General features: G+C 39.5%; 1 protein-coding gene across 2 annotated transcripts in view; it reads right to left on the reverse strand.

Annotated features, from left to right (window-relative positions):
* The window catches only part of doc2b (double C2-like domains, beta), a 174726-nt gene that overhangs the window by 100015 nt on the left and 58760 nt on the right, over positions 1-15951 (reverse strand). The window lies entirely within an intron of this gene.

Consider the following 15951-nt stretch of genomic DNA (forward strand, 5'->3'; position numbering starts at 1 on the left):
TGGTTGGTTGGCTGGCTGGTTGTTTTTTGGGGGTCGGTTTAGTTTCCAGCATGGATTTTCTTGTTTAAGTTTAGTTTTTATTGTTTTAAAATGCTCAGTTTTAGTGAAGTTTTTTTTATTAGTGTTAGTTTTAGTCTCTTTTAATTATTATTGCATGGAGGGTATATGTCAGAGGTGAGATTTAGGAAAATCAGTGTTAATACACACGTCCATCAAAGCCACATCAGGGAACTTGTAATAAAATTTTATTTTTTTATTTCTTGTATTTTATTTTAATTGTAGCTTCTTTTTAAAGTTCACAAAAATCATTATAGTTACTTTATTTTTCCCCAAAGTCCTTTTTTTACATTTTTGTTTTCGTTAAGGTTTTTTAAACATCTAGTTTTAGCTTTGAGATTAGTTTCAGTTAACTATAATAACCTTAGTTTTTATTATTATTTAGGGTTTGGTCAGATTTAGGCAGCAAAACTACTTAGCTGCTTTTTGGAAAAGATCATGTTTGCAGCTGTGTGATGTGAAATCTGTCCGCGGCAGAAGATTATATTACATTATGCCTCACCACCCTGGAATGACACTGTGATATAATATTTTTATGACAGCAGGCTACACAGTATTATAAATTAGGTCTTCAGTGGCGACACAGTTGTGATCCTCCTTTAAAAGGGTCTCTTCCGTTTCTTAATGGATAGTTAAACAGATTTAATGAGTCAACGAGTTTCACTGTGACATGAAGACAAACAGAGGTGTACTTTACAGGAGGATCTTTACGGAGCCGAAAGAACAACACACGGTTTGTCCTCCCATGACCTCCGTCAGGACATTAATGTTTAATTTACTGTGACATTGCCTGCGTTTGTCTCTAAATTCAGGCTAACAGTAGGATTCTATTAGCCACTTTGTAAAGGTGGTGCTTGTAACACTACTTTGCACCCCAGATGCATGAGCCATCTGGCTAGCTGTGGGGTACAGCCCACTAAGATGCAACAGTGCTGTGAACTCAACAGGAGTATAATAAAGTGGAGTCATTTTTTTCGTGTGGCAGAATCATGTTCCAGTCTTGCTGCGTGCCCTAATTTCTGTGGCTCTCAGGAAAAAAGGTGATAGGTCTAATTCAATTTCAAGTAGCTACTTAGCAGCACTGAAAGCGATCATTACGCAATTATCTGAAAAGATTAATTAATTACATAATTGCCAGTAAAGAAAAGAATTAATGAATGTAACAGTTATTGATAGCGCAGTCTTTTATTAGAAGCCGAAACACTTTCTTTTAGCTTCCTGATTTCTGAGCACAGAAAGAAATATTGTCTGTGCGATGCCAGTAAATATGCTGAATCAATGAGATGCTGAAATACTGAAAACATTAGCCAGCCGAGGAGTCTGCTGTTGAAAACAGAGGCTGAATCAGGTGATGTGATTGTTTCCCAGCGAGTGAATGATGACAAGTGCTGAAAGGCTGTTAAAATGTTTACAGCGTCATCATTTCCTCTACCAAGTATGTTGTTCCTGCTGTGTCTAATGATTTATGTACAGAGCGATCACACTGCCTGTTATCAAAGATAGCGCTCGAAGCAATGTTTTGAAGAAGACGCATCTACCTTTGCTTCTTTCTTTTTTATTTTCTAAAACAATGGATTAAGGCTTTGAAGTGACATGGGCATTTATAGAGGGAACATTTGCTAGTCAGGCCATCGATTAAAAGTCAAGCGCAAAACCACATCACACTTTATGTGTCAGCACCACTTTATCACTTTCAAACATTAAAGTTTAATCACATTCCTTGTGTGGACATAAACTGTGTTATGAAAAAAAGAAAATCAGAAAACAAAGATAATCTATTTGATATGCCTCTTCAAATGCTTGCTAATACAGATCAATACATTTAGACATGTAGACACACGGTCAAGATGACCTGGTTTAAACCTGAGCTTCAATGTGGAGAAGAAAACAGATATAAGGGACTTTGAATGTGGCATAGTTGTTGGTAACAGATGGACTGGTGTGAGTATTTCAGAAACTGCTGATCTTCTGGGATTTTCCCACACGACCATCTGTAAGGTTTACAGAGAATGGTCCAAAAACAGAGAAATTATCCCGAGTGTGTCAGTTCTCTCGGACAAAATGTTTAGTTGATACCAGAGGTCAGAGGGGAATTGTCAGACTGCTTTGAGCTGAGAAGAAGGCAACAGTAACTCAGATAACCACTTATCGTAACTACGGTATGTAGAAGACCACACTAGGTTCCACTCCTGTCAGCTAAGAACAGGAAACAGAGGCTACAATTTGTACACTTTCACCAGAATTTGGTAAAACTGTTGCTGTTGATGGTGTGATGAGTCTCGATTTCTACTGCAACATGCAGATGGTAGAAAATTGAATCTCTTCAAACTGGTTTCTTGAACATGACAAGGACTTCTCTGTACTCAAATGGCCTCCACAGTCACCAGATTTTAATCCAATAGGGAATCTTTGGGATGTGGTGGAATGGGAGATTCTGATCATAGACATTCAGCCAACAAATCTATAGAAACTGTGACGCTGTCATGTGACTCTGGACCAGAATCTCAGAGGAAAGCTCCCAGCACTGTGCTGAATCTGAAGAATTAAACCAAGTCTGAAGGCAAAAGAGGGTCCAGCCCAGTACTAGCAAGGTGTACTTTAAAAAAAGTGTAGTAAGTGTATATTTTGTAACATTTTAATAGTTATGAGCCTTTAAGTGTTGCCAGAAGCAGCACTGCTCATTAACCTATGAATATGCACTAAATTATAGCATCTATTTCACATTCCATTTACGTGGGCTCATCTGAGAAGACACTTTAACCTGAGAAAATTGGCGAAGTGTGGCAAAAACCAGACATCAAACAATACAAAGGTAGATAGCCCTGAGTCACACATGGCTCCACACAACTAGCGAATGGAGTGACATTTTGCAAATCTGATTTCAAAAGAGAGCTGAGAGAGCCATACAAAGACGGGTACAACTATGAAACAGCCTCTGGCCTCCAGCACAGGGTTACGCGGGGGGAGGATAGCTTTTACACATTCATACATCTGTGCCTGACATGACAACATGGCCAAGCAGCGTGATGAACACATCAGAGTGCTTTTTATATTAATGATCTGGCTGGCGATTATAGTGTTAATGGAGCTGCTGAAGGAGAAACAGCCGACAGGGACGGGAGGATATCTGAGCGATGACTGTTATCAAAGTGGCAACCGCAATGCTCAGTTAAGGGGAGCACCACACTAGCTCGATTACATGCCTGCAGGCAAAAAAGCAGAGGCAATTCCCACTGAGTGACGCTGGCCGAGCAGTCACCTCCCAGCTGAGAGCCACGTTCATGATACGCTGCGATTCTGTGCACATTGCGCACTTAAATGCACACACTAATATCATCTGTGCACAATCATAAAAATTCAAAGCTATTATTTGGATGGCATCTGAAAAAAATCTTAATTTGAACATTGCTCAAGCGGCAACTGAAATAAAGCCAACTATGAGCGCGTGCTGGAAATAATCAGTACACCCTGTGAACGTTAGCACCAGCTATGTTTTGGACACAGTGAAGTGGAATAAAGACGCACTTAGAGAGACATTAGTAATAAATTGCTCAAAGTCGAGTTGAATAAATTGAGTGCAAAGTAATGCATTTTGCAAAACTAGGTCAAACACCTTCTGATTTCCTCACATCACTCAGCTGGAAAGGAATCGAAATTAATAAACACACATTTTTACATACACACTTTACCTATAATAAAGTTTGACGGACTGTTTTTTTATCTACAGATTACCCAAGATTAAAATGCCTCAATGAAAAAGCCAGAATCTTTGAAGGGCTCAAGATATGCACTTGTAGCTGAACAACAATTTGTCCAGATAAATCAGCATCTTATGAGGAACTACTGGCAAAATAATGTTCCAGTTGCAGCTACTGTCACATAAATAGTTCATCCTGTTGCCTGCAGAGTTTTTACTGAAAGCGACTGCTTACAAGTGCCTTTATGTAGCTTTACCCTACAATCTAAACCATCTTGAGGCAACTGTTGTTGTGATTCTGTGCTATATAAATAAACTAAAACTGAATTAAAATCAGGCTGATTTCGCCATGTCAGGCGAGGAATCCATCAGCTAGTGTTCTGGGCTCAGCAGGTCCATCTCTAGGATTTATAGAGAATGATCCAGTGAGCATGCCTTGTAGATGTCAGAGATTTAATTGGAAAGACCATAATATGGGAAAGCAACAGTAACTCAAATAACCAATCACTGCAACCAAGGTATGCAGAAGAGCATCTCTGAATCCAGAAGACCACAGTAGGTGCCACTCCTGTCTGCTAAGAACAGGAAACAGAAGCAGCAATTCGCTTTTGTGGTGATGAGTCTCTGTTTCTGCTGTGACATTTGGATCGTGGGTCAGAATTAGGCATAAATGTAATGAAAGCATGGATTCATCCAGCCTCATATCAACGGTGCAGGCTGCCGCTGGTGGTGTAATGGAGTGAGTAATATCCTTGGCACCCTTTAGTACCAACTGAGCATTCTTTAAGCTCCACAGCTTACTTGAGTATTGTACACGGGAAATTTCTACAGCACTGTTTTGACTCTATGACACAAAAAATGTAAACAGTTGTGAAGGCAAAAGAAAGCCAACCTTTTACTAGAGAGCTGTAACCAATAAAGTGTCCAGTAAGTGTGCATCAAAACAATGACTGGTATTTGAAGTACAAAGTTAGGTAGTGCTCCTCAGAGTGATGTTTGTTGTTCCTCTGTGGCGCTTTAAATGTCCAGTTGTGTGTCGATCTGGTTGGTTAAAGTTAGCCTACACTACACAATGCTAAACAGATGGTTCATCCAATAACCTGCCAAGTATTTCTCAGAGTACCTGAACTTTTCCAAGCAGCCTCCAAGGATGACTTCCCAGATGGTTCTGAGTAACAAACCATCTGGACTGAAATTGACCAGCAGATTGTAATTCAACTAGTATTTCCTCAGTTCAAATTAGAGTTGAATTTTTTTTACTCGCTCATGTTTGGTACAAGAGTTCTTTTATGTTATTCTCACTTTATCACCACTAAACATTTTAAGTTCGACTCAAAGTCATATTTTTGAACAACTTCTAAGAGGAATACGTATATTTCTCTGCCATCTAATATTCTTTGAATTCAAGGTTGCGATATGCAAAATACCCACAGACAAAGGCTGGAAAATATCAGATTTCCAAATGAAATTATTCAAAAATGAAGTACTTTTTGTTTTAACAGAAGAATAACTGAGTAGATGTGTCTTGTGCACAAGGGTTTGATGCATGAACCCCTATCAGCAGTTAGCTTATACTGCTAAATTCTGAACTTTAGAGACACTAGTTGTGCTGAGCTACGGCAGAAGAATTATTTCAATCTTCTCGTCTGATTCTTTGTAAAGATAAAACAAGCAAATTCCTGTAAAAGGAAACAATTAAGCAAGTGTCCAACTCCTGCAATCCACTACTGCAGCTTTACATGATTCATTTTTCAAAACCTTACTTATCTTATCTCGGGTAGGGGGGCCATCTCCTCAGTTCAGCCCACTTTCTGATTTGAAAAAAAAACACCCCTCATTTTAAAGGCTTGAATTAGAAATATATGCTTTCATTGAAACGATACAAAACCGAAAGTAGAAAAATGTCTGAAATTGTGTTTAGAGCAGTCTGCAGCCTGTGCTTTTGGTCCACATTTGTTACATTTGTAACAGTTTAGATATGACAGAAAATAAAGAAAAGAACATTAGCTCCGCTTTAAAGATCACTTAATCTTCACAAATATAATATAGTACAGAGCAAGTCTGAATATCTGAATGCGCGTTTGAATTGATGAACAAAAGAAATGAAAGTTCATGTAGCGTGCACGGTTTCTAATCCCCTCAAAATCTGACCATGAATCAGAGAGAGCTGAGCAGCGTTTGAAAGGATGGGAGTGGAGGGGGAGTGGGGGGGTCCCACTTTGCACATTATGTTACTGTAGTCTAAGGGACAAATTGCCCAAGTGTTAATTTGTCTGCTTATGCAGTGCTTGAATGAACAATTAGACTGCACGCTTTGCTTCAGCATCCCATTGTGTGCCTCTCATTAGAGTGGAAAACTCTCATGGGGGATGACGGGTTCAGTAAAGATGTTATTTGTTTTGGTTTTTTGTCACAGGGCTGATTTGTTGTCTTATGAAAGGAAAAGAAGGATTTTGACCCGACAGGTAATGTGAACACGGCGACACTGCTCGGATCTGCACACTTTAGTAATCTGTTTTTAACATCAGGGGTTATTTGCTGAAACATGATAGAAACTTCCAACCTTATCAAGGTAGCTTTAGCAGAAAGAGGAAATTATTAGATTTTGGAGCTCATGACTGCGCACATTTGCATGTTAATGAAAAGACCAACTCATGTGTTGTGTGAAGTATTGTGACAATGGGAACATTTACTTAACTGTAATGTAACGAGAGCACCGACTCAACTGGTTGTGTTTAACATATGACAATTATGAGAGCACATCAAGTAAAGCTCATTAACTATTATAACAGTGTGGTTAGTAGTTTTACATCAGTGTAATGATTCTAATACATTATTCTAATTATAATTTCTTGCCTAGAAGGTAAATAGATTTCTTTTCACATTTTCTGATATTTTCCCATCAGCTAAATTATTTTTTAACAAATTCTAAATTGCTGGAAACAAAATAAAAGTATACAAAACAACATGATCCAGATCTAGCAAAACACTCCCCTATCACGTTGGCTGAGAACAGCCCAAAGTCAGAATACTGGCTGATAGAAGAAGCAAGCTGATATCAGTCCTCTGTACTCTATTTCACTATCAATATGCTGCCACACTGTGTGGAACTGATGCAATCATTCCTCTATATGTGAGGCAGCATGGGGCCCTAATATAATGTCTTAACTGTAAACAGAGAATTTTATACAGCATCCTTTTAAAGAATACTTTTCTTTAATATTTTGGTGTTTTTTTTTCAGAGTTCTATTTATAGTTTTCAGTTAAATGACTGACAGAAAAGATGTTACAACACTCCGGTCAACGCTGGACACTCCACTGCACTGCGGCACAGGCCTATCAATTTTCCATCAGATTCAAGCCATGAAAATATTTACACAACCTCTCAAAAGAAGAGTGAAACAAAGCAAACTGCTTCTGAGGCATTTAAAGCACTCGTTGCAGTGCATGAATCACTAAAACCTGAATTTCCAAGCTCTGCTTTACGGGTGTTTACACATATCTTGCAAAGAATCACTACAAATGAATAATAAGCCTTCTGCATCTGGTTGAGTCAATAATGCTGCTGTTTGGGAGGTAAAGGACAACAACATTATTCACTGTCAAAGCAAAAGTGAGTGCTAATTAGCTAATGTTAACAAACAAAGGGATTTATCTGATTGGTCTTGCACACTCGTAGGGCAGAGTTAGTGTTTTTGCAGGTAGTGCAATTAAAAATGCTCTGATAGCAGCTGTGACCAAACTGAGTGGCTAGATGTGCAGCGAGCCTCTAGCTTTCCGGTATTTTGGCTTAAAGAACCTGGTAAAAGCATGTGGAAACAACCAGGGCCGGAAAATGAAGCCAACACATAAGCAGCAAACACTTCAGTTCCTTGAGTGGCCATCTGAGCCTGGCTGCAAGAGGCAACTCAAGGATTTGGTTCGTTTCCTGTTTACATGGAGCATTACTATGGCTTGTTTATGGCTGATTTCTGGGAAACAGGAAAGGGCTGTCTTTGAAACTCCCAGATCCTCCATAAAGACACAGGACATGTAATCGTTCCAAGTGGCATGTGCGCCAGATTAAAAATGTCCAGCTTCATACAAGGAAAAAAATCATTTTAAAAGCCTGATACAAAAAAACCAGCTATGGACGACACTTTTATTAGGTATTTGTGTACACTTGAACTTTTTAAGAATACTATCAAGACTTAAGGTGTGAGACGAGCCTGCTTTGAACTACAGAGAGATGAAGGTGTATCCCATCTTTATCTTTAGGCCCTGCCTCAGCTAATTTGAATCACACTGGATCTTTCAACTATGTTTGTGGTGTTAATACCTGTTGGAGCATTTGAATTATCTGACAAATAATATGGCAAACGTGCACACTGCTCAACAACATCAGGGCATGCTCCTAATGAGATAACGGATGGCGTCACGGGCATGTCCTCCCTGATCTGGACCAAGGCATCACAGAGCTCCTGAAAAGTCTGAAATGCAACCTGGCGACCAAAACATGATGTCCCAGACGTGCTCTATTGGATTTATGTCTGGCAAGGGTGGGGTTCCTTTATCCTCTTGGAACTGCCTGCATACTCTTGCCACATGAGGCTGGGAATGGTGGTGCACCAGGACCCACTGCACCAGGATTGCCCAGCCTTCAGAGTTACATGCATCCCTCCATCGATATGGCTCCTCACATCATCACTGATCCACCACTATCCTGGTCATGCTGAACGATGGTACAGGCAGCAGACCCTTTCACCTCTGTCACATGTGCTCAGAGGGAACCTACTTTCATGTGGGAAAGCACAGGGTGCCGTCGGAGGAACCGGCCAATTCTGGTATTCTTTGGCAAATTTGTTGGGCTTTGCAGTGCTCATCCTGTTCCTCCCTGCACAAACGAGCAGATACCAGTTCTACTGATGGGTTAAGGAGTTTCTACAGCTCTGCTATAGTAACTACTATGTCCCGGAATCTCTGCCATGCTCTTGAGACTGTGCTGGGAGACACAGCAAACATTCTGGCATTGGCATGTATTGATGTGTCACCCTGGTAGAGTTGGACTACCTGTGCAACCTTTATAGGGTCCCGGTATCACCTCACACTACACAACTGACCAGATAAATATCACAAACGTTTAACTGATTTGATGCTCTACTTAAAAAAGCATTCCTTTATTGTTTTAGGCAGTATTTATATAAAACCTCACCCTCTGGAGGGTCTATATGTGTGTTCCTCAAGCTCAGGTCCTCTACCAGAGGCCTGAGAATTTGATAGTTCTGTACTGTATCTTAGATGTTGCTAGAACAGATGCTCCCTCTGGACAGGGAGCTCTGATGCCTACAGTTTGCCAGAGTCAGTCTTCCACTTTTGGGATTAGGCCTCCTAATCCTCCTATTACCACCGGGACCACTTTGGACTTTATCTCCCAAGATGTGAAAAGTATACCTTGCAGTATTTTTTCACTATGACAGACACAAACAGTGTCACCGATTGTTCCAATCTTCACAAAAATAATGCTTTGTCCTTTTTTTGTATCAAGTATTTTCCTGGGTATTGGTTTGAAATTCTAGTACAATGATACTCCTTACTCCATAGACAATCCTGTAAGGATGTATTGTACTAAAGCTATTAATTACGAAGCAGACTATTGCTTCATAATTCATAAAACCATCTTCTCACTATTGCTTGTAGAGCATTTCCAGAAAATCTAAACCAGTGGATGTTTATTGCCGAAATGCCACACTGAGAGTTATAGCTAGTTTTTAATTATGCTTTTACATCTATATTTCTAAAGACAGTTGCTCATAGCCATGAGCAAGAGATAATTGCGATGGTGTGTGGAAAATTAAGATTAAACCTTAACTTCCAGAACTCTGATGCATCCAGTATGGGTCTGTGCAGATACTGCTTTTCCTTGATAACCTTATTTTTCTTCTCACCGCTAAAATCAATGAGGAGACTCACAGCAGCATAGCATGTTTAAAAACAGGAAATGTTAAATGAGCAATGTTGTGGTGAAGTTGTTAATCATTAAACTTGGAAGTTTCCCAGGCGGATTCTGTCACTACATCTTTTTCAAAACAGAGGAAGGAAACCATTTGTTGAATGCATAATGTTACTGTATCTGCTCCGAATACTGAATGTGCTGCAGATGAAGGAGGCGTTTTGAAATACACGCAGGAAAAACAACTCCCTCAAAACTGTATGTATCCTGTCACCACTTCACATTCAGAGCCAAATCTCCAGACATCAGCTCCTATTCTTACACTCTGTCACTGTGTACAAATCACAGATTCACACAAGCAACATATTAAACCCCAAAGTCGACTGTCATTTTTGCAAGCTGTATTTAGAGTCTTATTCCAAAAATAGGAAAAGCCAATCTGCATTAATGCCAATAAATCAAAACCATTAAATAATAACTTGAAGTCTTCTGTCACACACAACTGAAACATGAGCAATGTCACATTTCCTAAGACTACAATGACATTTTAAAAGGATATATATATATCTATTAACCTGTGTGGCAGCTCCACAGATTAGTGGAGCGGAGAGAAGCAGAGGTCACACTCCTTTTAATTACTACTGCCAGTGAAGTGTGACACATTTTGTCTTTGTCGCTCATTTTCCTAATTAGATACACATCATTAAAATATGTACTCATGCTCAAAAGAACGTTCATCATAACCTGGATGCAGCAGTGCGTCTTGTGGTGCACATTACGCCACTGTATTGCACATTTCAGGTAAAGATCAAGGATTTTTGACAACACGGAAGTCTCTGCCACTGCATTGTTTGACTGCTGGGTCACTGAACCGTGTTGTCTGAGTACGACTGTAACAGTGATGCTGCAGCAGTAGCCTGCATGTGGAACCTGGACAGAGATTTTTGGGGACTAGCTATAAAAACTATCATTTGTCACATGGTCAAAGATGCAAAGTTAAATACTGTAATTTCGACAAGTGGTCATATAAAACACAAAAGCTGTCTCAGAAGCAAAGTCAGAAATCCTGTTTGCTTTTACCAAGCTGGAAGCTTCTGCAGGGAAGAGGTTGAAGTGGGTGGAAAGTAGGTGAGTCTGAGAACTGATGTGTTTTTTACTGGTAATGGTTCAAAAAAATCAATCACAGTTCAAGGTCTAGTTAATATCGTAGATTTTCCTTGCATTGCATCCCTGTTAGCACATGGATATGGGCCACTTTAGGAAATGATTCAGTAATATTGTCTGGCCAATATATTTTGATTCATCCTTGGTTTACATGCAGCATTGCTAAAGCTTGTTTGCGGCTCAGATCTGACAAACCGAACCAAATGCCCAATCGTTGCATGTGACATGTGGCTCAGACTGAAATGTTTGAAGCATGCAAGACAGAAGTTAGCCAGAATTTCAATAACCTGTGTCCCAAATTAGGGGAAATTGTGGCCTATCTGGTTCTTTTTGAATCATGTGTCTGGTGTGAGGAAGATCTGGGCCAGATCTAGTCTGGGTTCCAGATCGAACAAACATGAATGACCTACAACTAAAATAGAGTTTTGTACTTTACATTAGAGGAAATTTTAGCCTTTGAAGAAAGGACAAAAAAAAAATTCAGCAGAAACTGAGAACATTGAGGGTAAGATTTCCACTAAAGCTGCCACAATGATTTGCATTCTATTAAACCTGCATGTCTCTTTTTAAATTTCATAACAGGGTCACTTTGGTAGGATGTCTGACTTTCAGACAGTGTTTGTCCTTTTTGTGGAGGGTGCTGGTGCATTTGAGATTAAACATAAATTTATTTTTTGGCTGCTTTGTCAATACTAAGCAACAGCAGCAATGCTAGCATGCCTGTACTTCTTGATGCAGTAGTATTTGGATCCATAAACTATAAAACTAGAAACTATGGATCGAGATCAGAAACTCTTTTTTTTTTTTTTTTAATATTTACTGCTCTCATGAATCAAGTCAGAAGCAGGATTTTTTTTTTATCTGCAACCTGCTGGGAAGGAATGCAAATTTGAATTTTCCAAACCAGGAGTGGCTGTACACAACAAAGTTCCCCTATACGAATGTTCTCAGTACTACCATCTCATCATATTACTCAAACATTGTTAGCCGGACCACTGTTAACAAATTAATCAAGCCTGCAGACCAGTTTCTCATCTTGCCTCCATGGCACATTACACAGCATTTCTGGATTTTTTTCGCCAACAAAATTTCAAACATCCATCTACAATTAGATTATTCTGGCCTGGTTCAAGACTACTCCCTTTGGGGGAATTCCTCAAATACTCCAAATTATTCTCCTTCCAGCAACCCTCAGTCGAAAACTTCTCCAAACCCATCGTGACGTTCAAAACTTCCTTGGCCAAAGAGCCTTTGGTTAAGAACTGCTTTCCTGTGCTGTCTTCAATCATGACTTCTGCAATTAATTGCTGTAATTCCTGTATTCCTAAAAAGAACCTCTTTCACCCATATTGTTAAAAAATCTGGATTCCAACAACTTTAATAATGATAGGTCCAATTCCAATCTTCTGTTTATCTCTAAAACTTTGGAACAACTCCAGGCCCGCCTAGTTCACAATAACCTCTATGAGCCATTTCTGGTGTCTACTGCAGTGAAACAGCTCTTGTTAAAATCACCAATAACTCCCTCCTTGCATCAGGCACCAGCCTTCTCACCATTCTCATCTTTCTTAATCTCAGTGGCGCTTTTGTCCACTTTTCATTAGCCTCTGTCACACATGGTGTCCCTCAGGGATCAGAGCTGGAACCACTGCAATTTGTACTTGTCTCTAAAGTTGGTTGTCAAGTCTACATTTCTTCCAGTGTTAAAAGTCTTGGAGTTATCCTTGGCAACACGCTCTTCTTTATCGGCCATATAATAATCATTTCTTGCGTTCATCCTAGTTCCAAGTAAGTAACATTTCTGGACTCTTTCTTGGTACCTTTATTTGTTCTCAACACACGTTCTGGTTCATGCCCTGGACACGTCTCCTTTGGAAATATTGTAATGCCATTCTCTCTGGTCTTGCCGCCCAAAACTCCTTAATCAGCTTCGTATGGTACATAATTGTGCACCAACAATCATCCACAAAAGTACACGGATCATTCAGATTCACTGGTGACCCATTACCCAATGGGTCCAAATGAAGATTCTGCTTTTCACGCTCAAACCCCTTCCTGTGCTCTGCACTCATCTTCAGCTTCTCTCCTGACTGCCCCTCATTTCGGACTTCACACCATGGGTGCCAGAGCTGTGCCTCATTTTTGAAACTCACTACAACTAGACACTAAAATCACAGCTCCGAAATGATATGCTGTGGGTATAATTATATATAGTTTGTGTTCGGACCACAATGGTAACCTTACAATCCAAACATTGCTCATTATGTTTAGTAAATATAATGCTTCCTTTATGGCTAAAATACATTTTTATACTAAATCATGACAATGTATATTTTAGAGGTTATCAATACAGGTCACTGAATACTTGAAAATCAGTCACCAAGGATCATGAAACATTAATTTGTATAAAATTTTACATTAATTCAGGTGTGGCCAAAGTGACTAGCTAATATTTCTAAAATGCATTTTTAACCGGCAAGACGTATTCATTATGTTTAGACACAAAAACACAACTGGCACTAGTGAAGATTTTCTCCAGACAGTTCCTGGGGCTGTCTGGAGTGCCTCCCTCTAAATCCCAGCGTGTTGTATTCAATATGACAAATAACTCAGGGGAGAGGCTTACAAGTATAAGAGTGCTGAAAGAGTGTTTGATTACATGTGTAAATTCTACTTCTCAATTTATATCATGCCACAGGGCTACAAACAGTCCCTGACAACTTCAGATCATTTTCACTGACTTTTTTTCTCAGAGTTTTTTGGTTGTTTTGACAATGCTCCGACCTGGCCCCATCAATACTTGCCACAGATTGGTTAGAGTAAAGGGCAACTGATTATGTATGTGGATGGAGACCGATTCTGATTAGGAGAAGACCTCTATCCTGAAAATCCCATCATAACGAATCAGGCAAATGCTAAATAATCTCACTTTGATTGGAAGCAGAATCTATATTCAGACTGGATCCCTCATTTCAATAAATCTGCTGATTAGATTAAACACAATTGAGACTAAAGATTGGAATGCAGATAAAACTCTAAGTGTAATTGTTTCATCATTATGAAGTAATGGTTGTATCTAGATTTTTCTAGAGGTGCCTTATTTAGTTTACAGAAAATCATCACTTCCATTGTGGCAGCTCTGTCCTTCCAGTGACCTTGGCTGCTAGGATGTTTAATTACCCATTTCAGACAGAGGCTTTCACATGGACATATTACAGCTCTCTTTATTTACAATAATAACAAATGTCTTGCTGTAGCCTGCCCCCTGGCCCTGCAAATGAACTAAGCAAGCGTCCAAATCTCTGTGTGGGAGGAGCGGACTGCTGTGAGTGTATGAGTGAGATCAGTGCAGTGCCAGAGGGCGCACGAAGATAGTGCAAATTCCTTCGCTAACTAAAAGCTCAAATGAGCTAAATAGAGAATTATTGAAAGATTTGCCAGAAGTCTAACACCAGTTATTACTTAATGGACAGCAGCGAGTGTCAAGTCACTCAAATGTGCATATATGAAGGCAAAGTCTGCCACAGCTCAAAGTGCAAATCCCTCCAACACAATCATCACTGACTTCCATGAACATGCTTCATTATTTACATGCTTCATTATTTTACTTCTGGTATTTATTCGTCATCTACCAGCATTGTTATTGATCATCTACTTAAAAAGAGCATGATCTATATATAGACTGAACAGAATGGCAACTTGTTGGACAAATTAATCCATCGTCCGTAGCTTATTAGTCCATAAGAGAAGCAGTCTAAGGAGAGATGACTAGACTTCCATCTTTTTGGCCACTACCTCCTGCTGTCCCAGAGAGGGAGCACCAAGGTATTCCTAAACCAGCCAAGAAATTTAATCTCACCAGGTTGTCCTGGGTTTGTCCTACAGCCTCTTCCTGGTAGGACATGCCTTAAACTGGAGGTGACTACAAGGCATCCTTGGAAGATACCCGAACTACCTCAGCTGGCTCCTTTTGATTTGGAGGAGAGTAGCATCTCTAATCTGAGCTCCTCACCCTGTCTCTATGGGAGATCAACTCCTGATGGTCCAACAGCCACAGGAAGTGGATGAGACTTTCTACTGATAATGCCAACCAAGCTGTTGTACTGAAGGATCAATAACAATGGTCCATAGACCTCAATTTTCTGAAGCATCCCAGGTGACCAGTATATCATATCTTTTTTTTTTTCAGGTATTGGTCGTTTTTTTACCATGGGCGCTTGAAATGACCATAACTCCATTTCTGTTTGTGGTAGAGACAAAAGAAAGAAGAGAAGACGAACTCTGTAGAGATATTTGGTGTATCACTGAAGCAAAAACTGGCACTGCTGTTTGAACACAGATAGAAAAATCAGCTCCACCTAGATTTCTGCTTCATATTACTTTAAGTCTTCGACCGTTTTGGACTGGAGGGAAAATTTAAATGGTTGGTGAAAAGATGAGAATTATTTTGTAGTTTTACAGCCAGAATTACAAAATAAATCCAGCCTGTATGATCATTGGGTGATAAAGGGTTGATCAGTTAAAAACAAAGGTGCAAAAATTCCCAAGTGGTTATTATAACTTCACACTTCTCACTGTACCCTGTTGACAGTCATGCCAGTGGTGTTTGGTGCAGTGGTTCACCCTATAATCGCAACCTTGTGGGTTTTGTTTTTGGTACTGATCTAATGTTTCAGTATGCAATTTTAAGATGAATATTAGTTATGTCCTTTTGCTGTTCATGTTTACCATAACAGTCAATTGTTTAACATCTATAATGTCTCTAGAACAGAAAAAATAAAACAATTCCTCAGTTCAGCTTCAGTTAAATGCAACATCTATTGATTTTAATCTTGCTACTGCAAGAACAGTCTATAGTGTACTCATTAACACTTCACACACAGTTCTTTAATTTATCAGTCCACTCTCTGTTATCCAGGGAGTCACAATTCTTAAGATTGTTATTCCTCTTAATGTTTGGTTTGCTCAGTGAAACATGAACCTGGTCCAGCTTGTTTCACTGAGTTAACAATATGAGACAAGCCTATATTTCCTACATGCAAACGCAAATTTAATTATTTGTCACAACAAATCAGAAGTCATGCAAGTACTGAGATAATGCATT

This window comes from Pundamilia nyererei, unplaced genomic scaffold (assembly GCF_000239375.1).
Source record: "Pundamilia nyererei isolate P.nyererei 1_Seehausen unplaced genomic scaffold, PunNye1.0 scaffold00015, whole genome shotgun sequence".
Taxonomy (NCBI): Eukaryota; Metazoa; Chordata; class Actinopteri; order Cichliformes; family Cichlidae; genus Pundamilia; species Pundamilia nyererei.